At 37.6% G+C, this 25,056-nt stretch overlaps 5 non-coding genes across 5 annotated transcripts; 3 read left to right on the top strand and 2 right to left on the bottom strand.

The window, feature by feature from the left end:
• Positions 1–407: 407 nt before the first annotated feature.
• On the top strand, positions 408–575 carry LOC146488934 (U1 spliceosomal RNA). The gene has a single exon (XR_014865783.1). It is a non-coding gene; the product is annotated as a U1 spliceosomal RNA (small nuclear RNA).
• Positions 576–8,670: 8,095 nt separating this feature from the next.
• On the top strand, positions 8,671–8,840 carry LOC146488933 (U1 spliceosomal RNA). Its single transcript, XR_014865799.1, has one exon. It is a non-coding gene; the product is annotated as a U1 spliceosomal RNA (small nuclear RNA).
• A 1,718-nt stretch (positions 8,841–10,558) lies between these two features.
• LOC146488932 (U1 spliceosomal RNA) lies at positions 10,559–10,725 on the bottom strand. Its single transcript, XR_014865785.1, has one exon. It is a non-coding gene; the product is annotated as a U1 spliceosomal RNA (small nuclear RNA).
• Positions 10,726–13,409: 2,684 nt separating this feature from the next.
• LOC146488931 (U1 spliceosomal RNA) lies at positions 13,410–13,574 on the bottom strand. The gene has a single exon (XR_014865798.1). It is a non-coding gene; the product is annotated as a U1 spliceosomal RNA (small nuclear RNA).
• A 2,396-nt stretch (positions 13,575–15,970) lies between these two features.
• On the top strand, positions 15,971–16,134 carry LOC146488930 (U1 spliceosomal RNA). Its single transcript, XR_014865782.1, has one exon. It is a non-coding gene; the product is annotated as a U1 spliceosomal RNA (small nuclear RNA).
• Positions 16,135–25,056: the final 8,922 nt, after the last annotated feature.

The following is a 25,056-nucleotide window of genomic DNA, read 5'->3' as shown; positions in this document are numbered from 1 at the left end:
AACAAAACAAAAAAAATAACATACAAACACCGTTAGCAGTTTGCACAAAACACCACTATTATATCGATGAATTATTAGCATAATAAGACAACCGGGATACTGGCAAGGCTTCCAAAACGTATAATTAAAAACTTAAACGTTTAGATAACTGGGCGCCAACCCCAGGTCGCCAAAACACAGATGTGACCGGAGGCTAAACACGTGACCAGACTTCTTGGGCGCGCACAATACAAACGTATTACACATGCGTAGTCCTCTTACACGCTGCTTAACTATCCAAAGGCCCAATTCATTGGACATTTATGCACAAAATTGCAGTCTTCACAAAGCATATGGTGTCAAGCGAGTTCCCATAACACTGTAATGATTGTCAGGGTATAAAAGCCTGAGCAAAGCGCGCATTTTTCATACTTACAGGGCACTGGAGCTACTGTGATCACGAAGGCAGTGCTCCCTGGTTTTCGGCCTTCATTGCACTCTTAGAAGGCTGATTCCTGCGTGTTCCCCAGACCTTGGGTGCACGGTGTGAAATTTTTGTTAGTCGGGCTGACCTGCGTACGCGCTCGTTGGCCCTCCAAAGCAAGAGAACAAGACTCACAGAGGATACTTGATGGGTACTTACGGGAGCACTCTCATCGACTATCACTCTAACTATGCCTTCTTATCAATTCTTATTTGGTATCACATGCTCCCATCAAAATTCATGAGCTCTCATCAACTCTCATGTGTTCTCATCAACTTCCATGCGCTCTCAAAAACTCACATACGCCAGCTGTCTCTAAACCACCGTTTGACCACAAAACGGGTGCAGTCGTTGCCAAAAAAATATTTTACAGATCGCCTTTTAATAACTCTGAAACAGCCTTCCAAATGACAGTTATGAACCGTATCTCCGGCGATAGTTAGCTTCCCTGTCAGCTTCATGGCTGGTCGCAGCAACATTATTGTATTGGCCTTTCGAGACCTTTAAATCGATTCTTGCAGCAAACATCTTCAAGTGCTGAGACATCTGTTAACACTACGGATAACAGCGAAAGTCTGTGTGCAAATGGGATCGATTTATGATGAAATGATTAAAATTTAAAGCCGGTTTCAAAGAACATAGCTGAAGCACTGGGCATTTGTCAAATCAACAGTAACATTTTTTTGTTTCATAATCCACTATCGATTCATCACAATCCAGTTATCAAAACTCCTTTGTTTACACAGCAACTTCTACAGTTTTGATGAACGGAACTTTCATTTCTATAATTTGATGTTTTGAGCTCGTCAATTTTCAGGCGCTAAAGTTGAGTCAAAAACCAGAGAAATTTGATGAAAGTTCAGCTTTATTGACCGGCCAACACTAAAGAAAATCTATAAGAAATAGCTTTCAAATCGAACTGTGAAGGATCTTAATTTGCCTTACGTATCATCAAGGGCTGGTTTTCAGCTGTGTTTAATTTTGAAACAGCCTTTAACATATGTTTATTATTCACACGAAATATTTTTAGAACTTGTTCGATCATTTAAACCGACTTTTTTAGTTTTCCCTTAAAAGAAAACTAAACTAAAAAGTATTGAAAGTTTGCAGCCTAAACCAAGAAAAAAACTTTCCAAGAAAGATATGATGATTGTTGGGGAAATAACTGCTGGCTTATACGAAAAATTGGAAGACGAAACTTAACTGGGTGGCAATTTTGGTCAGGTGCGCGCATTTGTTAAACGGAACACTGAAATATCGACTAAAAACAATAATTATTATTCATGAATATGATGAAGTTGGCCGTTTTAAATGCTAACAACAATTTCAGGTAATTGACTTCAAATCTAATCGCTCAGTTGTATATATTTTTAACAAAAAGTGTTTATCAATACAGAGCAGCAAAGGAAAACAAAACTAGCAATTTTAGCGTGAAATAAGGTTTAATGCTCATAGAAAGCTCACGATATGATTAACTGTGAATTTCGTCCTCTTTTTTTCTGCTTTTCATTTTTCTTTGAAAGCAGCAAATTCAGAATAAAACCACGGTTTAGAAAAAAAATCGTGAAACTAAATCACCTACACTTATACATTTGCCTTCCCAAAATCGACACGGCATGCAAATTTTGACAAAGGGTTGAGTGGAGTTGTGTGTTTCGGTAGTTTACATGAATGAAGTTGTTCCAGCCTAGCGAATAGCTCAGTACTATTTTTTAACTCTTGAATTTTTCGTTTCTATTAAATCTGAAAGTGACTCCAATCGCTTATACTGAATACATGCAAACTTTGAAGCCGATATCCTTTATCAAGATCGAAGGAGAGCACAAAATGAAAACGAATTTCAGTGGTATTTGTATATAAACTGAATCATTTCTAATGTAGTAGGAATTGAATCTTAAAAGCCAAAGGGTTACAAACTCGTTCCAGTCGAGACACACCATGCAAACAAACGTGTTTAATCGATATCGCAGTGAATTCGAAGCATAAAGTAAACAAGGATCTCGCCATTAAGGAGGCTGCGTTGTGTCTAGGTAAAAACACAAGCTCTTATCGGTCTGTGGTCGTCTGCCTTTCCGAGTCACTGGCTCAGTTAGGAGAAACCTGGCATGATACACCGACCGAAAACATTGTTAAACTGAGCGAAATTAGAATAGGAATTTTAGATGAGGTAAAGCTGGTCTTAGCCGGCGTGTTTTATCTTTTATTCCACTGGGTTTGTTTGAGGAACTCCTGCCATTAGACACATAAAATGAAAGAATACAAACAGCATGGCTAGCTATCCTTGGGAGTTTTAGCCGTTGACGTTCTCACTGGCTAAGTTATTCCGCTGATTGTCACTGACTAAGGTTCTTCTTTGAGACCTGCTGTACACAAAAGTACAACGTTTGCTCTAAATTGTTCCATGTAAAAAATGTACTAATCCGTAAATTCTGGAGACCTGACTGCTACAAAGTTGATCTTACAAAGATACAAAGTTTAGTTGAAACTGAACTAGTCTGCAACTCTCTTACAGAAGAATACGAACGCGGACTTCGCGGCTTTCAGAAAATAACATCATTCTCTCACGTTTTATCCACTGGTGTACTTTCACATCAAAATAAAGCTGAAAGTTAAAACCTGTAAGCTTAAGATAAGTTTTAAATATGCAAAGGAGCAATAAATGGTTTGTCCTAATTGCAGAAAGTCCGCTGTAAGGTGAGACCACCGATCGAGTGAGTTAATGGCTCTTTTAACGATCGGTCAACTTTTTTCGGTAAAACCCAATTAATTTTTTCCAACTCATTTCTAAAAACATCATTAAAGTTCATAATTAGCCTTTTAGTCCCGAAATTAGCATATTGTAATGAATATATGTTCTTTTTGTTATGATAAACGGCTGCAGCAACTTTTCTTTTAATTTTAATTTTTCTCGCATAAGCCAAGTTAGCTCCAAATTGGAAATGACTCTGACTGTGGCCAACAAACGAACGAGTAGACACGAGTATCACACAGAGAGTTGCAGAAATTCACTTTATTATACAGCCTTCGTCGCCAAGAGAAGAAAACTGCATTAAGATGAGCAAGGAACTCTTGATCCGAGCTGGGCACTGGAACCGACCTAACTAACTTCCGGTTTCTTTGGCGTTCCCAGGACCCCGCGGTCGTACACGTGCATTCGGAGTTTCGGATTGATTTGCTAGTATTTTATTATTCGTTTTAGAGCTTACCCACATAGTTTTTTGTTTATTTGTTTGTTTGTTTTTTTTTTGTTTGTTTCACTTGTTGTTGTTGTTTTGCCGGCTCAGAACTGAAAGACGCCAAAAACCAACTTCGTGTTCGAACAATCGGGTTAGCCATCACATGAACGCTACCAGAGCATATTTGCGTATTTGAATTTGCATGGTGTAGTTTCTTATTTTAATTTGGCGTTTGCAGTACTGTTACATCCTTAATTAAGTAAAGGAAGACAGCTTTAGAGTAAAAAAAATCATCTAGGAAAAAAGAAAAAATGCAATAAATTTTATACGAATCACGTACAGGGAAAAAGAGAACGTTTCAGCGTCTGCGTTCTGTCGGTAGAAATTAATTTTCAACAATTGAAGTTTTGGAAAAACTAGAGACAGTCAGTGAGAGGAAATACTCGCCTTTGCCTCGTACACCATAGTCTCTTGTTTTACCTTGCTCGTGTTTTGCTCTGACTAGCTAGAAACACGACTTTTCAAAACAAAACTTATAATTATATTTCGTATACTGGTCTCGTCATATATTACTCACAGTGTTATTTTTGTTCACAATGGTTTCTCGTTCTCTCAAACTCTACTGTTGCTTTTCTGCAGAAAGACGAAGAATATTTTCCATAGCTTTTTATAAATATCACAAACTGCCTTACTCTCACCATATATTACTTACAGTATTAGTTTGATTTAATTTCAGTTGCTGCTGGGTGGAGACAACTTTCCCTTGGTGATTTAAGGTTGTTTCACCCCGTACCTGAGTGTAAATTGCATTCAGTGTCAACATTGTTGGAGTTAAATGAAATGAATTAAATAAAAAGTGTAAACATAATTAAATCTGATAAGTGCAAGGCCTCGGAGAGAACACGAACACTAATATAGAATTTAAAATCCACAATGAATTTCAACTTGTGATGTGACATTTGAGTTAAAACAACGGGCAGGTGTGGTACATATAGTCAAAAATTTGCAATTGAAATAGAAAACTAGCTACTGAAGTTATTTTCCTTTAGGGAATCTTAAGAAGTCTTCCGTACCGTCACAACTTTTAATATCACAAAAATAACTGGTTAAATGCAGATTCTTTCGTTACAAGAAAAAACTTCAAAGAAGAAAAGTAGTTGCTCCGTCATACAAAGTACTTTCCTTAAGTGAAATCATTAAAAATTGACGTCTTCGCCAGAAAGAACACCCGCTTTGTTTTCGTCAAGAAAACGCCTTATTTTTAAGACATTTCTATGCAGATTCAAAATAATTTGTTTTATCCTCACCGCAAAATACGTACTATTCAAACTGATTCATCGCACTGACTTTAAATTCTGATCAGTTATTTGAGGCAATAGGACTAGCTATCAGGAATTGTGTTAGCGTTTGTCCAGCACATCTCCACCATAAATTTACAGTACATTAATCCGCCAATAACTATATAGGCATTAAAATGACAATATTTTATGTTCAAAGGAACTGAAAGCAGTGAAAAGACGAGATTGAGGCGAAAAATGAACCACTCACTAGGTTTTCTATTGAACAACACAGTCAGTGCATATAATTACAGATAGCTGTTGCATTCGATTAAGTATGTGGTAAATATGTTGGCTTACAGGTACAAAAATGTTCATGTTTGGTTCGTCAGGCCAGGAACAGATGACAGAAAAGTTTTAGTTTCACATCCATGGACTGGGTGTGCCGGATGAATTCAATTTTCCTCGCGCGCAATAAGCTGAAATCAATCCCAAAATGTTGATATATATCAGGTTGTAATGAGAACGGTTTAAACTAATATGATTGGCTAACAATTAAATGTGACGTCACATGCACGTGCCGTATCCATGACAGCCAAGTGTTTTATTATAGGAAGAGACAACATTGATGTTAAGGGAAGAAGTTACATTTATGGATTTTGACTTACAGTGCACTAAACGCCCTGACAATGAACAATGTTATTGGATGTCGTAATCATCACAATATCAGTTCCTTCGTGAAATAACATGATCAGTTATCCACCTGTAAGCTTCAGTAGCCTTATCTACCGGGGTTTGTGGTCCAAAATTTAATAGCTAAGTTAGCTAGCTACACACAGCTGTTGCACAAACTTTACAGAATCAAACCTGGTTCAATCCTCCGGAGAATTCGCTATATATCTTTAAATCTTAAACATTCTCTACAGCCGATATATTTCTTACGGTTGTTAAAATTTATTTCCAGGAGCATTTAATCCGGCTAAGAATAGAATCAACAAATTGTTGTTGTGCAGTATGCCCATGGTACAAATTATAAATGCGTTCATCCGTCGAAAACTCGGCTGAGGCCCAAACATTTCAGCCTGGAAATCAGTAGACCATGTTATGTATCCTGAATTAATCTTATATTGTAATTTTAGTCGGGTAGAACCCAAAAGACGAAGGACGCTTTCTCTTACGAAACGTATTCCAAAACATGCTTTTGGCACCAAATGGTCAATTTTTTAATGCTTTGCTTTAAGATGGGAAACTTTAACTTCCTCATTTTAAATTCTACACCGGTTGGGAAGCCTGAAGTAAAGGAGTTCGATATATAAGTCGCTGTGATTGCGTCATTTTGGACCAAAACTTTCAATTTACGGATACTGACCCAAGATCTTCCAATGCTGTAAAAATTAATTCAGTAAAAGGTGTCGAATTGTTGACGCCATTGTTTTAATTTTTAATGGTCTACTCTAAGCAAGATGGTCCTTTATCGCAGATCAACAAATATCATTGCTTTAAGTTAGTTCGAAGTCTTTCAGGTGAAAGAAACAAACTTGGTGACTTGGTGCATGGATTAGTACTGAGAGCCAGAACAGAGTTATGACAAATGCGTGTTTAATCGCTTCTGTACACGAAGGGAGATTTTAAATTATTTCAAAATCTTTCTTACGTTATAAAAAACTGACAAATAGACTCATTGCTATGGCGGCAAGGGTCGATATCGTTAGGGATAAGAAAGCGTTTCTTGCCTTTGAAATTCAAGAGGAAAACATTGCCTACATCGGTTCTCTTTAAAGTCAATTTTGTATTTCCTTTGTTAATTATCATTCGTCTTTTCGCCATCCTCCCGCACCGTTCACAGTTTCGAATCTACCGTTTGCATTAATAAATGTCATATCCGCTGACGGTGTAGGAAATCAATTTTATTACCGTTTTCAGAAAACAGGCAACAAACAGAATGAATAAGGCCCCTTCCATACTAATCCCCATAAATTTTAAAACGAATCTTTTTTTCTCCAGTTTGGCCTTTTTATTCCACACCAAAACGATGTCACCGTTTCGATCATCAAAAACGGATATTTTGAAAACGCTCTCTAGAGCGGATAGATTGACAACACTGCCCAGGTGTTTAAGTGTGGACGGTGAAAACGGAATATTTTGAAAGCGTAGATATCACAACAGTAATGTGCGCATACTCCGCCGCGTAATTAGCCCTTCGGGGGGGTGGGGGTAAGGTGAGGGAGCGTTTTAGTGTTGGCACAAAGATGACAAGAAATGGATAGCTTGGAAGTAAAACATTGAATATGTTTTCGTTTCAGACTTATCCGCATTATTGTGGGCAGGGCCTAAAATGGAGGTTGCAGTTCTTTGCCACCAGAAAATAAACTGATAGCACCAATTACCGAATACAGTCCTCCAAAAATAAGCCCTCATTTAGAGTAAAACATGTTTCCAGTAATAAGCACTTCTGAGCATACTGCCCTTGGTCTGTTACGGTTTACATATTCTCGGTATTTTAAGCTCTTTTTATCGTTAAGCCCCGGACCTAATTTGAAACGCGTATGCCCCAAGAGGTCCTTAGAGGTTCGCACATTTGAGGCTTCTCCTAAAGTCCTAGACTTACCCCTGGTCAACATATACATTTAGCATTTGATTCACTCGTGAACCGTTATGCCTTACGAGTATGAAAACCAGTAACTTTAGCCTCACGACTCAGTTGCGTTATTAGTAAAGATGTCAAGTCCGAACATCACCTGGCATTAAGATTTTTTAGTTTCTCGAGTAAAGTTTTACCATCGTCTGTGTTATTCAGTAAAGATGTTAAAGCTAGCTAAGGAAAAATACATTTGCCAAAGACAAGTAAGGAGCCAATAAATGCACCAACAAATTTCACATTTTTAGTTCTTGTCAACAAGCAGTAATAATTAAAGGTTCAGTTTTTAAGCGTAAGAGAACTAATCACCAAAAAGGTCATTAACTTTATCTTTATTGAAACAAAATATATTGAAATTAACATAAATTTGTAGAGCTTTCAAACTTCAATCCACTTACTTTCATTTTTTATTTGAATTTTTATCTTTATCATTCACTAAGTTATATAATTTAAAGATACACTCAGGCGACAGAAAATATTATATTATCAAATGTTTCAAACGATTTCCACGCTCTTAGCCAAGCTTCGATCGAAGAAAACTTCATTTCTACCGAAGTAATATGCCTCTTCAATAATATGAAAATCAGTTCAATTTCAAATATTGTTTTACTGGATCAGGCAATCTAATTTACCAGTTTCCGCTGAGTTTAACACTAAAAATGTATTAGTACTAGTAACCATTGTACAAAGTCAGTAGGTTGCTGAAATGAAAATCACAGAAAATAACGACCACCTATAGCGAAGGTCGATTCTCAATAAACTTAATGATTATTGTACAAATTATCATAACCTGATTGGTTAAAAACGCGGTAATTGTGATTAAAGCATCTTGGGGTGAAAGAAAGTCTAAATGAGATGAAAGAATCAATTTCCAGTCCCAAGCTGGCATGTTAATTGGTTAATTGTTGTAAAATATGAGATTGCATTGAAAATGCTCTCAGCTTCCTTAATGACTACTATGGCTAAAAAACTAATTTCCTGAGAGAGCTATATTGAAACGCAGACTCGAATTGCCACAATCTCATTGGCTGTTCAACCGTTTTGAGTTGACTGCACACCGTAAGGGAGACCATATCGCCGACATATAAAAGCCGTGTTCGTTCTTCGATTCTCCTCAAACTTACAGTGCACAGGAGCCTCGTGATCAAGAAGGCGAGGCTCCCAAGGTGAGGTGGCGCATTGCACTCTGGGCCACTGACCCTTGCGTTCACTCCAGGCCGAGTGAGTCGGGTGCTAAATTTTTGTTTGATGTCGGGGTGACATGCGTACTCGCTTGTAAACCCCTTTTTAAAAAGATGAAAGTTATTTGATGGGGAGATTTAAGAGATGATACATCGCTAGATTCACCGCAGATTTTAGAGATGTCTTCGGGTCCTGAGTGTTAGCTTCTGAGCAGTTGCAATGAAATTTGAAGAAAGATGACCGACGAATAAAGCAGCTGCTATATCCCTTCTATTAACAGATGAAATGCAAACGATAAGATTGATGCGCACTTCAACAGCGGACAGGGGATAGGTTTAACCAATTGTTTGTAAAGGACAATGGATTCTTCAAACAGTAGCCCAATTGCTGGTTCAAATGTTGTCGGAAAATGGACGAGGGAGCAAAGCTGTCACTCGCAACTAACATATGGCCTAATATTTTATACTTGGAACAATGTTTCCACACCTTGACTGCCATCCAAACTCATGAAATTCTAAATCAAGCGACAAATCGTTTTCGCGTCAGTATAGGCTGGTTTCCATATGATCGCGGATCGCAGATCGCAGATCGCAATAAGGTCTGCGATCGTCTGCGATCATATGGAAACTACTTCTGCGATCGTCTGCGATCCTGCGATCGCGATCGCAGACGATCGCAGAAGATAGAACCATGTTCTATTTAAAGGCTGGTTTCCATATGATCGCAGACGATCGCAGACCTTTTTGCGATCTGCGATCCGCGATCATATGGAAACCAGCCTTATAGCAGACAAATGGTCGAATTTGAAATGACATCTGACATGATGTTTTTCATTTAGCGACTTAAACCACCTTTCCATCGGCCATCTTTAAAACATGAAAACTCTGTAATCTAAAATGTTTCGTAGGTTTTTCATACCGATTACAGAAATTCTTCGACGAAACGAAATCATTTGAGTTAATTGTTTGAAACGGTATCCCAGCAATTCGAAAAAATATTGTGACATTAAACGAGGATTCAAATACATCAAATGTTGCTTTTTCACCAGCAAACGCACAAGGCCGAACTAAATGTAAATAATAGCTTATGCTATGGTGTAAATAACCGACTTCCTCCGCTCAATATTTCATTCCCTGATCAATTAAAAGTGGCCAGTAAAAAGCCGCTAAAACAGGCTTATTAGAGAGAAGCCTTGTATGGGAAATATAACATGACAATTTATATTCAAGTTTTCGGCCACATCTGGTGACTTCTGCAGGCTATTGGCTGCTAATTTAAAACCCCATAAACTGAATACTGTTTCTCTACAACGTATTAGTGGTAGTTTTAAACTATGGTTCTGATAACAGAAATATGGTGACTACAGGAATGAGTTACTGCTCTAAATTAAGTAAACGGGAAAGCAAACTGAAAATTTATGCAAGTAATAAATTATCTCGAAATAGTTTCGGGTCATTCAAGTTTCGAGCTTCCCCGAATAGACGATTGATTTTTATAGGTGATTTTTCAAGAGAAGGACTTTGTGCGTACAAACCCGCTAGCCAGAGAGCATTGAGACCTGTTGCAGCAAACATAAGGCTAGTCTTAAGGCTTCTCAGCAGTAAACTTGGTTCACCGACATTCTGTTCTCAATATTATATAATGTCTGATGCTTGAAGATAGGTAAAAGTTAATTTTCATCCTACCGGCGCCTGTTATAATGTTATCATCTCGATTTACCCTACGTCTACCGCTTTATCCTTTATTATCCCAAGTGTTGCTGTGTGTAGTTAGCAAACATTTCGTCATGAAGAAGTCAGTTAAGCTGTTCTATTATGCATTGTAGGGCCAAACAGCGCGTACGCAGTTCAGCCCAACTAACAAAAATTTCACACCGTGCACCCAAGGTCTGGGGAACACGCAGGAATCAGCCTTCTTAGAGTGCAATGAAGGCCGAAACCAGGGAGCACTGCCTTCGTGATCACAGTGACTCCAGTGCTCTGTAAGTATAAGAAATGCGCGCTCTGTCAGGGCTTTTATACCCTGACAATCACTACAATGTTGTGGGAACTCGCTTGGCACCATATGCTCTACAAACAGCCATCTATCTGCTGTAAATGGCCAATGAAAAGAAGCACTGAGCGTTTACGCCGCAATTAGCTGAACTACGCATGTGTAATCATTGACGTGATTAAATTGTATGACATGGAATGAGGTCACATGACTAATTTCTAAACTGTACCTGAGCCGGGTCTTCGATCGGCCTTTCGTGTTAAAATTTTGACATAACACTTAATCGATGATTAATCAGCTCTTTTTACTAGTTGAAGTGATCCTATGCAGTTTAATTTGTATGCTCATGCTTGGGTCATCAAGGTTTAAAGCTGGTATAATAGACAGTTTGACTTTTCATCAAAACTATCAAACGAAATGAACTAAAAAGGGTAAGAAGTGTCATTAAAATATAAATTTTTTCTTGAAAGGTTCAAGCTTTTTAATTCGTGATCAGTGATGTGGCGTCCATTATCAGGCGTATAAGTTACTAAAAAAAGGTAACAGACCGGTTATAAATGACGATATAAGGTCTGCATCGATGAGATCAGTTTATTCAGTAACAACTCAGTGCTTCCTATGCTATAGAAAAGCTCAGAATGACTTAAAGTTACTATGGTTACTCACGAATATCGTAAATACTTTTCTGTTAAAGGGGTTACGTCGTGAGTATTTCACTGGCTCGGTTTCTTTAAACGGTTTTTAAACGATTCAGTAATATTTACTCTCGCTTGCACAGGAATTGATCCGAAAGAAAACTTTCAAGTGAATTCTTGAGGGTGCAACAGAAAGTAAACTTTAGCCTGCGAGGAATTCCAAGACTGTACCTTAGGACAGAACTTGAAAAGGTTGGCCTAAAGTCGACAAGTTTTAAACCTTTTTCTTCCGATGTTAAGGACTCCAGATGGACATTAACTACTCTCGTAGAGTAGCTAAACTGAACCATTATTAGTCGTTTCCTTGATGACGCAAATGTGTCTCTTGAGGATTTTACAAGTGTAGCTAAACATAGGTGACAAAAAGTCCCTTACATAAATCATATGTTGTTACTCAGCTCCAAAAAATTCAGATTTTTATCCTTCTAACTGACTGATTGTCAAAGCTTTCAAATTGTAGGATTTTTGAAACCGTGTTGTCGTTTGCGCCTATTTTCATTGACTAGAATAGCCCAGAACAGTATAAAGTCCTTACTTACTAGAAAACAAACCGTTCGTCGTTTACTGTTATGGTGAATAAGCTCAAAATCTGCGTGTTCTTTTGAAAATAGAAAACATTTATTTGACACAATAGTGCTAAAAGTTCTTAGGCCCAATACCGGCTTAAGATTATTTTTTAGCGATCGATTAGTTTTTCAAATACTTGTGAAATCTTCGTGGCTAGTCTGACGCCGCGTTTCGTCTCGGCCAAGAGACTCTTCAGAGACCATCAGAATATATAGGCAAACTCGTTGAGCATCACGCCCAAAGTCCCGTTCGCAAATTCAAGATTTTCGTTTACATTTTTCGTTGTTTTAGTGTTTGTCTTTAGACCTAAAATGACAGACGTTCAGCACACTGACAATTAGGTCCCGGAGATGCTGCGATCAGGGCTAACCTTTGCATACAAAACTTAAACCGTTGACATTTGATGGTACGAGATGGGCATTCAAATTTTCGTTTAATGTATCGCTAATCGATTACAGCATCCCTTTGCTCTAAAATCGCGGCGCTTTGAATTAATCAAACAGGCGTTTTGTCCCTATATCAGGTCTGCATGTAAATAAATAATACCCTGACCTTCTTCAAACTTGACAAATTCGTTCTGTCTCTTGGATTTGACCGTTTAATGTCGTTTATTACCATCAAAAACCTTGTCTTGGTCTGTGTGACAAGTTCAGTTTTTCCAAAAGCTGTGTAAATCGTGACATGCAGAGTTTTTGTAGTTTTCAACAAAACAACTTTTTTTGTTTTTTACTTTAGCATTCTGGATACAAATACTAGAAATAACTTCATACAGTCTCCTGTCATCTCCTATTGGAATCATTCTCTGCTTGAATTGGAAGCCTACCTTTGTTTAAGATACAGGTGTTTTTAAGATATTAACGTAAATCCGTGACATTTTCATAGATATGACTAAAATAGTGCTGGCTGAGCTTAATAGAGCAAACTTTTCGGCTGCTTGCGATTCCGAACAACCGCTTTTCCTACAGTGTTCTCTGCGTGACCAAAATGAAGGGAAAATTTCGTGGATAAATTTGAAGAACAAGGACACCTTTAAATTTGGAAACGGCGAATGCCGACCTTGCAGGATATGTGCAATTACTGTTTCGTTGATTGTTTCGCGGTCTTTCTGCCAATTCCACTCTAAATGATTGTATTCACGGGCAAAATAAGTTTTTATCACTGCTATTTTCGCGTGACGTTAAAATTAACTGTAAATTCAGGACAAGATCATCGAGTTTGGGAGCCTAGATAGCACATTTATGGCCGGAGTAAATAGCACTAGTGCTTTCAGCCGGAACGTTAATTCCCGAGAAATGTGAACAACATATAATTTCTCCGTAGGCACACTTTTTCGGACAGAAAAGACATCAAAAACAAGCACCAAACTACACTGATAATCCCTTGATATATATCTCTCACAGTCTCTTTTGATTTTCTTTGAAAGGCCACGAGCGCGAACGCAGGTAGCCTAACTAACAAAAATTTCACACCGCGCCACCCACACGCGTGGGAAACACGCAAGGTTCAGCCCTCTTAGTACAATAAGGGCCTCCACTTGGGAGCACTGCCTTCGTGATCACAGTGGCTCCAGTGCATTGTAAGTATGACAAGTCAAGATCAAAACAGCTTATATATCTTCCAACCGCCCAGGATGACATGGGATTTATTTTATCCAATGTGAAAAGATCGCGCTAATTTTTCATTCACGGAAAAGTCCAACGGCGAAAGTTTAATTGTTGCACGAGCTATTAAACTGGAAATGCTAGTGCGGACTTTGCGTGTGGAGATTCGCTTGCCATCTGTTGAAGATTGCCTGGTGTTTTGCTCAAAAAACTGGTGGGATTTTTATTGTATTTTTTTTTCAACAGAAATTGTCTAAACGCTTTTGTTTCGAGGCCGGGGGAAATCCTGATACCTTGGAGTCCATTGAAGCTTGTTTTTATTAGCAGTATTCATAAGATTTTTGCAAACTACAATTGAATTCAAAGGAACAGATTTCAACAAGCTGTTTACAGAAGTAGCTTTCTTCAGAACATCAGCAAATACTGGAAAATTTAATGGAGAAACTTCATATGTGAACATCTCCCATCCTCTCCTTGACTTGCGCTGTCTACTTCTTGTCACAGAAAGAAACAATTTTATTAAACGCGTTTTTAACCCTACAGCTGCATCCGGGCATCCGTGGTCATTTTAAAATGCCTTTCCGGTAGAAAAGCGAAGTAAGTTCGTCGTTAAAATTCAGTTCTTTTTTCTTCACGTGTTTCCAGGGAACCTTGTTTCAATACACAGATCTATTCTGCCAATAACAAAATATCAGGAGTTACTGAAGAACAAAAAAATGGGCAATCATTTAATATGTTATTCAAGGATATTCATGACACAATTGAAACAAACAAGTGCGCATGGTAAACAATGTCAAACGCGTCGTGCGGAAACTCAGTCAGCGGTATGGAGAAGACCTGTCACATATAAAGCCGACCAAAACGGCCTCAGCTCGTCACCAGTCTTCCAGCTACTCAGTGGTTAGAGCATTCGACCGGTGTACGAACTCAAGGTCATGAATTCAATTCGCGTCTGCCAGAAGACAGTCTTTTCATTGTTCCATACATGATATAATATATCACTGAAACACGAGGAAAAGTGTCATCCGATTTCCAATCAATGAGACATGGGTTGCAAAAAGGAGGCACGGCCGAGTCTTCTCTTTAACCAACTTTGAGGTGTTTGGAAATTGGATGGAGCTTTCGCTGCAATTAGAAAATGCCCTCGTCGTGGGAGAAATGGAAAAAGATCTGAGTGTAACCAAGCTCCTTTTTAGATAAACAGCCTGCATGGAAGACCAGTGTTTACAAAACTTTAGTGACTGATGCAAAATTGGTTACCCAATTATCTTATAATTGGAGACGAACTTCTCTATCCAAGATTTCAAGCTTATTCAGTAAATACTTGCTATTGCTGTCATCCTTTCAGTTAGAAGTAGCCTTTGAGAAAGATAATTGCTAGTCATGCATACTCAGCCTCACAGTAGAATAATTCGAATCCACATGAGTGGAAATAAGAAACTGAATCGAAGCTTTTCATACTCAGATTTTTTTTGTTTGTTTCTGCAAAAATGTAGATAATATAAGTAAAGGAAAGGAACTATTAAAAGAAAAACAGGGGGACATCGTGCACTTTTAAAAAAGGAGTTATGAGAGTTATGTATGATTATATTATGTTATGTGGATGTATCATGTATCATGATACTGCGATACGACTTTCGTGCGTAGTAACGATGCGCAAAAACAATTGACCCGACGATCATAATGCTGGTAAAGGTGAATAAACTTATCAAAGAAAAAGCAAGCCTTTAAATATTTATACATTGTTTTGCTTGAAAATTAAAGCTGCATTGTGACTTTACAAAGCTCAGTCATGACACTAAGATGAACTTGACATCGCGAAAGAAAAAAATTATCACAATCAGTGTTTGAGCGTGTGTGATTATGAAAACATGCCAGGTCAATCTATGAAAATGTTATGAATTGCATGCTGTGTTTTATTCATGATTTCAAACATGTCTTAATTCAGTTTAGTAAAAATAAAATCTTAAGGCACGAAATAAAGCAATTCGAGATATTTTTAACTTTGAGCTTGATTTTATCAGCTCAATTAGGTGTTAGTCGCTAAGCATAAATACACACTCAGAAAATTAAAACACAACAGTTGCTAACTTTTGAGGTTTGTTTGAGAATGTGTCTATTATGTATGAGGTCTGTATGTGAAGCCAACTTAATTAAGTACTTACCTGGTTAACAAGCTCTCTGCAAGACTCCTCTATAAAATGCGTTTCTTTTGCTTTACAAACTTCAAACAGCTGCTGTTAAAGATCGCACGCGTTCGCAGCACAATGGCGCGAATAAAGCCTCTGATTGGCTCATGTCATCGCAACAATGCGATTTTCCCGCCTTCTACGACCGCGCGGCCGCGTATAAAAGGCGGGAAAGTTTGCGCGTTCCTTCATACTAACAATGCACTGGAGGAACTGTGATCATGAAGGCAGTCCTCCCAGGGTGGGCCTTCTTCTGCACTTTGAGAGGGCCCATCTCTGCGTGGAGCCCTTGTGTGGGTACACGGTGCATAATTTTTGTTAGTGGGTGAACCTGCGTTCGCGCTCGTTTGCCCTTTAATTCAAAAATGAGCCTAACAACTTGCTAGCTACTTTATTCTTCTATTGCTTTAGTTATCCTGAATCCTGACTTATTCACTTACTTCTCCCTGTTTTGTTATTACCCAAAAAGCTGCTCTTTGTCAAACATGCATGCTTTCTCTCGTCTTTCTTTCGCATCTAAAATTTTAATGCTGTTAATTAGTCGTCGCAGTCATAACTTCGTCAAGTAACCGATCCTTTTTGGCTTATATATAGCATCATCTTGTGGATTATACTTTAAAATCCATCACCTTTCTAAGAGTAGTTTAACGAACGGTTGCTAAACAGTGCGCGAATACTAACTAATCGTAATGAGAAATTTAGACGACATACGTGCAGATGTATAGACGTGGCAGAAAATTTTAATTTCTCTTTTTAAAAACAATGTACAGTGTAATTTCAGATTTAGTCTAGAATTCTGTGCCGGTAATATTACAAACACCTTTTTTAGAAAATGTTGCATTACTGTACATCTTAGCAAAAATGAACGTTTTGCAGTTAAATTTTTTTGCATCTTTCTCGAGACAAATATATTACCAAGTCTTATTTTCTTTTAGGTTAATTAAGAATTCTCCTAAGACCTGCCAGGACTGAGAAAAAGGACCCGCCAAACCAAATCGTTTGATTTCGAAGCACACAACCTCGGAATTCCGACATTTTGGAAAACATCGTGCACTCTATGACTTTGAACTTAACATTCGGTCAACAATGCTATATTTGCTGCACTCAAATTTGATAACACAACTGATCCAAAAACTGAGCGTTTTCATAACACGATTTGCGAGGGTTTGTCGTCCACGATCCAAGCTCTCCTTTATTTTTGGTACGATAACTCTAATGAATTTATTTTGGAAGAAAATTGAATTGTGTCTTGATGTTGGGATTGTCAATACTTGAATTTTTTTTCAAGGAACGAGAGACTAAATTGTGTTAACGAAGTAAATTTCAAGAAATTGCATTCATTGCAATTTATTTCTCCGATACATGACAATATCTAAAGAAAGGAATGATTCGTGGCCTTAAAAACAAAAGGAAGAAGAAAATTTTGTTCCCCAACAATTTTCGGTTTCAAGTACTCAGGATTGATTTACATAATTAATGAAGTCCTGTAAGATAAAACTTTTGGCTTTACAACGCTGCTAATGATTTATTGTCGTATCGAAGAGGTCAAAATATTTTTCATCGCTAATTTTATTACCAGAAAATAACAGTGCCTCAAAATCTACGTTAAATTGAAATTCAGTTAACAATCTCACTCTGAGAGTCACACCCCAACGCATTGTGAAGTTAAGTAATTTTGGATGAAATCCTAAAAGGTAATTTACCCATTCAAATTAAAGTTACCGAGCTCTAGAACTGTTTGTGATGGTCCTACTTTTCAGTCTGGGTGAATATTCAAATTTAAGCTACTGAGCAGTGCTTTCCTGTGATTCTGTTTATTATGCTGTACAATGCTAACTTCTGAGTTAGTAGGGGGATTCAAATGAAAGCTGCTAAGCAGCAATGTACGTATAAGGTGTGATTGGTACTAATGTCGAGTCTGTGAATAAACTTCGCACAGTTGTTCTAAAGCGTGGCCAAGCTATTGAATAGTAATGTATAGTGGTCTTGTTTATATTTCAAATATCGAAATAAAATGGAAGTTTTTTTATTTCTGTTTTGTTCTTCTATTTTAAAGGAAGAAATTGAACTGACGCGCATATAAAAAATTTCGACTTTGTGTTTCAGCGACCAGCTGATTTGCTCCTTGACGCAAAGCCACTACTGAAAAGCCGCCATTGTTCGCTATTGTTTTGTGAATTGCTTTTGCTCTGTGGTCGCGAATTTTATGAATATTTAGTCATCACGAAAATACAGTGGAAGTATTGCCAGGATAACATAAAATATCTGAATTATCTCTCCAACCCAAATTATGTCTCCCTTTTAGCTTGCAACAAACAAATCTCTTGAAGCTGTCAAAGACATCTAAATCATTACCTGATGCGAAATCCTCATAACATTTTGGGACGGAAAAAATAAATAATTAATGAAGAAGTGTAGTTGCTTGTAGCGACCTTCTTAGTCGCTAGCGAGGCATTTCTCCGCCGTTTGGCTGATAAAAACCTGAATTTTGAACTACGAAAATAAAGTCACCTGTATTCTTAATATAGTGGCGAATGTAGCGGTGAAATTTAATTTTAAATGGCGCGCAAATGTGCTCTGTTGTATGTTAGTACGCCGGGTTGGGAAGAATGATGCAGGTGTATGATGTATTCTAGACGTCCACGCACCGAGGTTTGTCTACCTACAAAGATTTTCTTTCCTTCAAAACTCACTTCATGATAGGCTCGGTGTTGTTTCTTATCCTTTTAAGAAAGAGGAGAACATCATTTAGGAAACCTTTAATTGCACGTTTCCCTCTATCTAGAATCAGAGCCGTTCCGTGTTTGAGATATACTAAGGAAAAAAAAGACCATATTGGATAAATAGAAGGGAGAGGCAACTTTAGTTAGGAATATTACTTTCTGGGTATTGCTTTCTGGGTATTACTTTCTGAGATTTTGATACTAACAACGTCCTGTAATACTAACAATCGGGCTAAAAAACAGCCAACACTGAAATTAGTGACAGAGTACAAGATCACATATTAGAAGTTAGAAAAGGCTAGAGAGAGTGTCATATAGCACTACAAATAATATTTAGACGATTTCTATGGTCTTGTATGCGCTCAACTGCATGTTTGTTGTAATCTGACACAAATGGAGAAAATTAAAACTGGAAATGAAATGCACTGTACAATAGTAACAATTGAAGGAGTCCATCCTCTTCTTCTTCTTCTATGAGTGAATCTTGCTCGATCGGTTCTGCTCTCGCGGTCTTCAAGCCACACCAGAAGTAATGTCCATGAATTTCTTCCCCGCTGCGTTTGTTTGACAATCACCACTGACTTTTGTCCATTTATAGAATGATCGCTGACGTTAACATCAACAGAAAACACCTTCCTTTTGTGATCTCAATGCTGATTGGTGTATCGCTGAAAGATGATTGAGAGGAGTTGTCATCAAGTTGAAGGAAATCCCCTTATGATTAGCATTTTTCGATCAGCAGATGTTTGTTACTCTCTTTCCCTCTGGCGCCGTGATCACATCTGAGCAATTGTTTTCCAAATTCAATTGTCATCTTTTTTGTTTCAGTTTGCCTGATATATCATTTTGGAGGATGAAAACATAACACAGTTTGAAACCGGAGTCTTTTTGAACCGGCTATCGGCTTGGTTTTTAAAGTAATAATAAACGGTAAAAGATATTCGTAATCTTCGAGATTCTATTGTTAAACAGTATTTGCAAGGAGGAAATTTCGGTTTTCCATATGGCACAGGTTTATTTGCAGGCATATCGAGGGTTGGTACAGGAAAGACAAGTCTAATATTAAACGAAATGTACAAATAAAATTGTCTCATTGCCAATACAAACCAAATTTGCTTTCATCCAAGGAGAAAAGATCAGCTTTATTTCAAGAAATTTAAACTTATAAGAAATAACTGTCAGCGCGTTTTGGATCTGATATTCAAAATTCTTGATCCAGTGATTTTAAGCATGCGCAATAGTAAATTGGAAACAGGTGCAAGCATTCCGCCCGCTGACAGACTGCACCTACCGCGCGGGCACTATGCGTTTAATAGGGCGCCAGAAAACCGCTCAAAAATAATTCAAATGCATGAGTCCAATTTAATGATGTAGATTTTGGAAAATGAACTTCAAGGGTTCTTGATGCTGCTTAATGTTTAATGAGTTCGCGAGCAAACAGCTTGTCTAAAGTTTGTTTTGTTGCGAAAGCTTCTTTGTTTCAAAGAAATGAAATAGGACAAGAGTGTGAAAGCTATCAATTGAAACGGAAGAAAAGGCCTTTTGTTTGACTCAAAGAACTTTAGACACATGTCAAAAAAGAAGGGACACATCTATTTTTGTAACAAGGATGAAGGATTGAAACATAGTGAGTCTCATAACAACCTTGACTGAAGTAGAGCTTCTACAACTAAACATGGAGTTTTCAACTTTTCCCTATAAACAGAATGATAGTTGACTTTGTTTACAAAATGGCAAACTTTGTTAGACATTTTGTAAGAGAGATTTAGAATCGCTTTTACGGCAAACAAGAGATTCGCGTTCATATTTTCTTGAAAAAATGGGTGTACATAGATGAGAAAAATAATTCTGGCCTTTGACGCTTATGGCAAAACTACTCAATTTACCTGAGAAACTGAAAACAGCTGGTGGCAAATATAAGGTAGACATGGTCACGTGGTCATTTGTGCCGTCTGCTGTAAACCTAATTCTGAATCTCTTTACTAGCTTTATGACTCAGTCCAGAAAACAATTTAGTTTTCGCTGAAATTATTTTTTGAACAGGGAATATGACCTTGACGATAATAAACATACAGTAGTGATGTCTGCTTCTCTTTACCCACCGATGTCAATTCGAACCTTCGAAACCTCGGACATTTGGTGGCACAAACCGTGGGCCTGGGGAGTGAGGAGTTTGGTCTTTACCTAGGAGGGATGGCAACTTTAAACCGCATTTATCTTTTTGCCTGATGAAATACGCGCGTGGAGTTTTTCCTGCGCTGTGAGAGTTGAGGAGTTTTCCAAGGGCAGGATTCGCCTTTGTGAGCAAATTACTTATTCAAGTGGGGCTACGGAGGAGTTTTTGAAGATGTAATTAATATGTCTGTGTCTGCGACTCATGAAGAGCTCTTGACTGAAGCTGAAAATATGTGTTAGAGTAGGGCATTTCAACGGCATTTTGGTCCTCGGGGGAAATAATTTGGACAAGCTAATCCTCACAAGTTGACTTGCCCGGAGGTCACCCGGAAAAAGGAATGTTGAAGTTTCGAATTTATCGACGCGTTATTTCCCACAAGGAAACTTTCCGAAGATATATCACTCAATCCATTTAATTCCTTCTGGTACACAAGGCTTTACAGTAGATAAATAAATTACTGTGAAAAATTTAAATTCATAGCAGATCGACACCTTTTTCTCTCAATCAGTATATGGGAATATTTGCTCAAATAGGCAACTTCCATTTAATCGATAAAACACACCGTACATGCCATTAACACTTGAAAAACAACTTGTGGTTTCTGAAAGCTTCTGCTCCGAGATAAATGCAAAGCTTGAAAACTCTAAGCTTATCTTTTCAACACACAGAATATGCACATGCAAGAAAGCGTAGATTATTAATAAAATAATGCGTTGTGTTTGTACGCAAAAGCTTCTGCTCAAAGGAAAGGCGAGGGAGTGGGAAATCTATACGTCGGAAAGCAAACGTAAATTATAATCATTTTTTTCCAATTTGAACAAAACCCATTTCAACTCATTTCTGTTTAAAAGCAAACATTCTTTGACCTGTTCAATAATGTACAAATAGTCGTAAGCATAGAGCCACTTCTCATCAAACGCTAGTCTTTGAAGATAGATCATTTGTTAATATAAGTTGTAGTAAAAACCATTTTACCACCTTTTCGCTAGTCACTGAAGATAATTACCAACCACAAAATATTGAACGTGTGTGTGAAAATATAATACTGCTAATTGATAATTTGTTTTATTCGTACATGTCGCTAAATCAATGTTAGTATTTATAGTTATATAACCACCTACAAGATTCCAAATAGTAAATTCGGTGATCGCCGTAGAACAAAAACAAACCCTTTTCTTAAAATTTTACCTACTTTAGAAAAGCAGTGAGTTTAATCTAAACTCGTTGAAAATGGATGTGCAATCAGAGAGAGTAATCGATCATTTTTAACTTAAAGATGGATTTTAATATATTATATTTGGGATATTAATCTACAAAGCATCGAGCTTTCTGTTGCCATCGACGATGAAATAAATTAATGCAGGTATCCTCGATAACGAATATGAATTGATTAAAAAAAGTTGTGGTTTAGGTAACAAGAAATAACTGATCTGAAGCCCCTTGCACTCGAGTATATTTTCTGTGACAACATCAGTTTCTCTTTATATAGATGAGAAAATTTGCTAATTGTTTTTCTGTGACAACGTTCTTGATTATTTGTCAAACAAAATGGGTCAAATCTGAGAATTGCTCATCATTAGATGGGTCGGAAAAGGAAATTTGTCAAAGATTTGTGGCAAATTATTTTCAATACGCCTTAATCATGACTTCCTTCAAGCTTTATGATGACTTCCAGGCTATGCCGATTTTGTGATCTCTCCTTTCTTTGAGAAGCATTTCGAACCAGGAAAAACAACCAACTTCGATTTTCCATGATCGGTGAACCCTCTCCCCGAGAATTTTTTCCCAGCCGCATGCTGTAATGACATATACTTCTTATTTGAAAAAGAGCAAATGTTTTTGTAGAAATTCTTCCCCCTATTTTTTTAGGCAGTCTGGTGCACTTTGCGCGTGCGCAAATGCTTTGTCTGTTAAACATGCGCAGTAGAACCTCGTTTTCGAATTGGACGAGAGGGTAATTCAGTATTGAAGAACACAAACAGACGGCATCCCATATTACAGTGTCCTTGACAATGCTATAAAAGCAGGAGATTGGAAGAAATCTGCCATACTTACAATGCACTGGAGCAACTGTGATCACGAAGGCAGTTCTCCCGGAGCGAGGCCACCTCACCACGCACAAAAAGGCTGAGCTCTGCGTGTTTCCCACGCGAGTGGGTGGCACAGTGTGAAATTTTTGTTAGTCGGGGTGACCTGCGTTCGCGCTCGTGGCCCTCAAAGGAAGAAAAGCAAAACAATTTCAGTCTCACAAGATGTCGTGTGTAATGTGGACGTGTGGTTTCGCGCGCCAAAATAAAAGATAGATGTAAGCAAACCCTTCAGTATCGAATAATATTTTGATAAGAAATTAGCTGCCTAAAGTTTCGTACTTTTTAACCTACGCAACGGTAAGAAGTATTTCCCGTAAAAGATTTTAATAATACAGCAAGGTTTGATACCGCTTCAGTCTACGGTGAGTTTAATCAAGCTTCTCAGAATGAGGTTGTTGTAAATGCCGAACACAAATAAATCACACCGTGGAAAGGAGAGAATTTTTTACTCTTCATGGTTTGAGTTCTGTTAACCCCGAGTTTTTACCCTTTCCATTGCAGTTTTAGATTTTTTTTTTGTTGTTTTCTTTGCGGAGATGATGTTCCTAGCAGTCGACACTGATAATTTGAAGGGTCGAGTTTCAGCAAGTGTTAATGACCAGCGCTGTGCAAATAACCGTTATATTTCTGTTTAGAATTAAAGGAAAGTTTTCCATGATAAATTCGATGGGAATTCAAGACTTTTTGAAACAAGTAGCAACTACACTTACTGATATTGCCTGTTCCAGTGCCCTAATAATCGCAAATTTCTTATGTTTTTGTAAGAATTAATACAAGCCTGTGGTGTGAATGGAGTAATTCCGCCCAAAATAATCGGCGTGATCCGTTGACTTTCACAACTGAGGTCCAACCTCCGGTCTTCATTATATTCGTTTATTTCTTTGTGTTTCTTGTTTAAGCAATCTGAAGTTCTTATTTTACGTCTTTAGGCTTATTAACATCTCACAGATAAAATTCATCCATCCGAAACCAAAAAATATTGTCATTAATTGGGTCAGTTTATGCCGGTACGAATTGTGTTTTAATTGAGTTTATTCTACACTGCGAAACGTTTTCATGTTCTTTGGGTAGAAATTGACTGAAGCAGAGCAGTTTGAGTAGTTTTGAAGCTTTCTTTCCCAGGTTGCTAACTAGTAAAAACAAAACCGAACGTTGCAGAATTTTGTCATGTACATATGCTCTCAAATTAAAGAAGTCATTAATTTACATGTGTGGTATATTTTTTGGTCAAATATTGCTGCCTTTATTTACATAAACCAAGAAGGAGTATATTGAAAATCTAAAACATTGGCAAAGCAAATTTAGCATCAGATTCAGTTGTGGTCGATTTAGGACCAGAATTCTATTATTCTGAGGTTAAAGTTATTCACCAGCGTTGTACTCTTTCTTTCAGTGCCAAACATGAGAGAACTGTTTGTTCCCTTTTATAAATAGCTCCCTGAGCATATTGTGTCTAAAATTTCAATATAAGCAAAACCACAATTAAGATGTATAAATTTTAATTACACCATAGACAGAAATCTTGACGAATTCCAATTTTTTTCTTGAAAAATATGATTCCTAAGTCTATATTAGTTTCCATATTTTTGGTACTGTTCATTAGCAGTACCTTGACAGATGTCTTCCTACCGGAGGTTTAAAACAATGCCACCTAGATAGCTTTCAGGAAAATTTTGTCGACAAGTTGGTTTTTGAAGTGTTTGATCGCATTGTTTGTCATTTTTCCTATTCTCAAATCAAAGAAAATTTCCATACATTGTAAGGAAAGAGTAGCTCAAGATGGCAATTCATTTCATTGCATGCAGTTTTGTTTTGCAGCTGTAAACTTCCTAATGAGACGGAGTCATATGCTTCGTCATTTGTCCAAACTATTATTAAATTTACTTCGCTTTAATTTACCATTTTATTGTGGAATTGTACGTAGCCTCGTAAAATTACTTTCCAGGATAATTGGTTAATAGTTCTTGTTCGATTTCAGGGTTTTTTTCTGAGTATTTGGATGAAAACCTTCGGAAATAAGTCAGCTAAGATCTGACAAATAGATACGTCAAGTCCAAAATGACAGCATTGTCCAAAATATAATGAAAATCTATGTTCACTTTTCTTGACAAAAGCATATAACACTTCAAATAATATTCTTTCCTTTTTTCCGCTTATTGTGATGCCTCGGTTGTTTACGATTGATTCTGAATTTGCTGATAGATAAACTTGATTCCAACGGGAACGAAACCAACCGCGTTCCCAGGGCCTCTCTCGCTCCCTGGGACGTGAAGAACAGAGACCCTGG

This window comes from Pavona decussata, unplaced genomic scaffold (assembly GCF_977016875.1).
Source record: "Pavona decussata unplaced genomic scaffold, jaPavDecu1.1 SCAFFOLD_8, whole genome shotgun sequence".
Lineage (NCBI taxonomy): Eukaryota > Metazoa > Cnidaria > Anthozoa > Scleractinia > Agariciidae > Pavona > Pavona decussata.
This window is presented reverse-complemented; position numbering and strand designations above follow the sequence as displayed.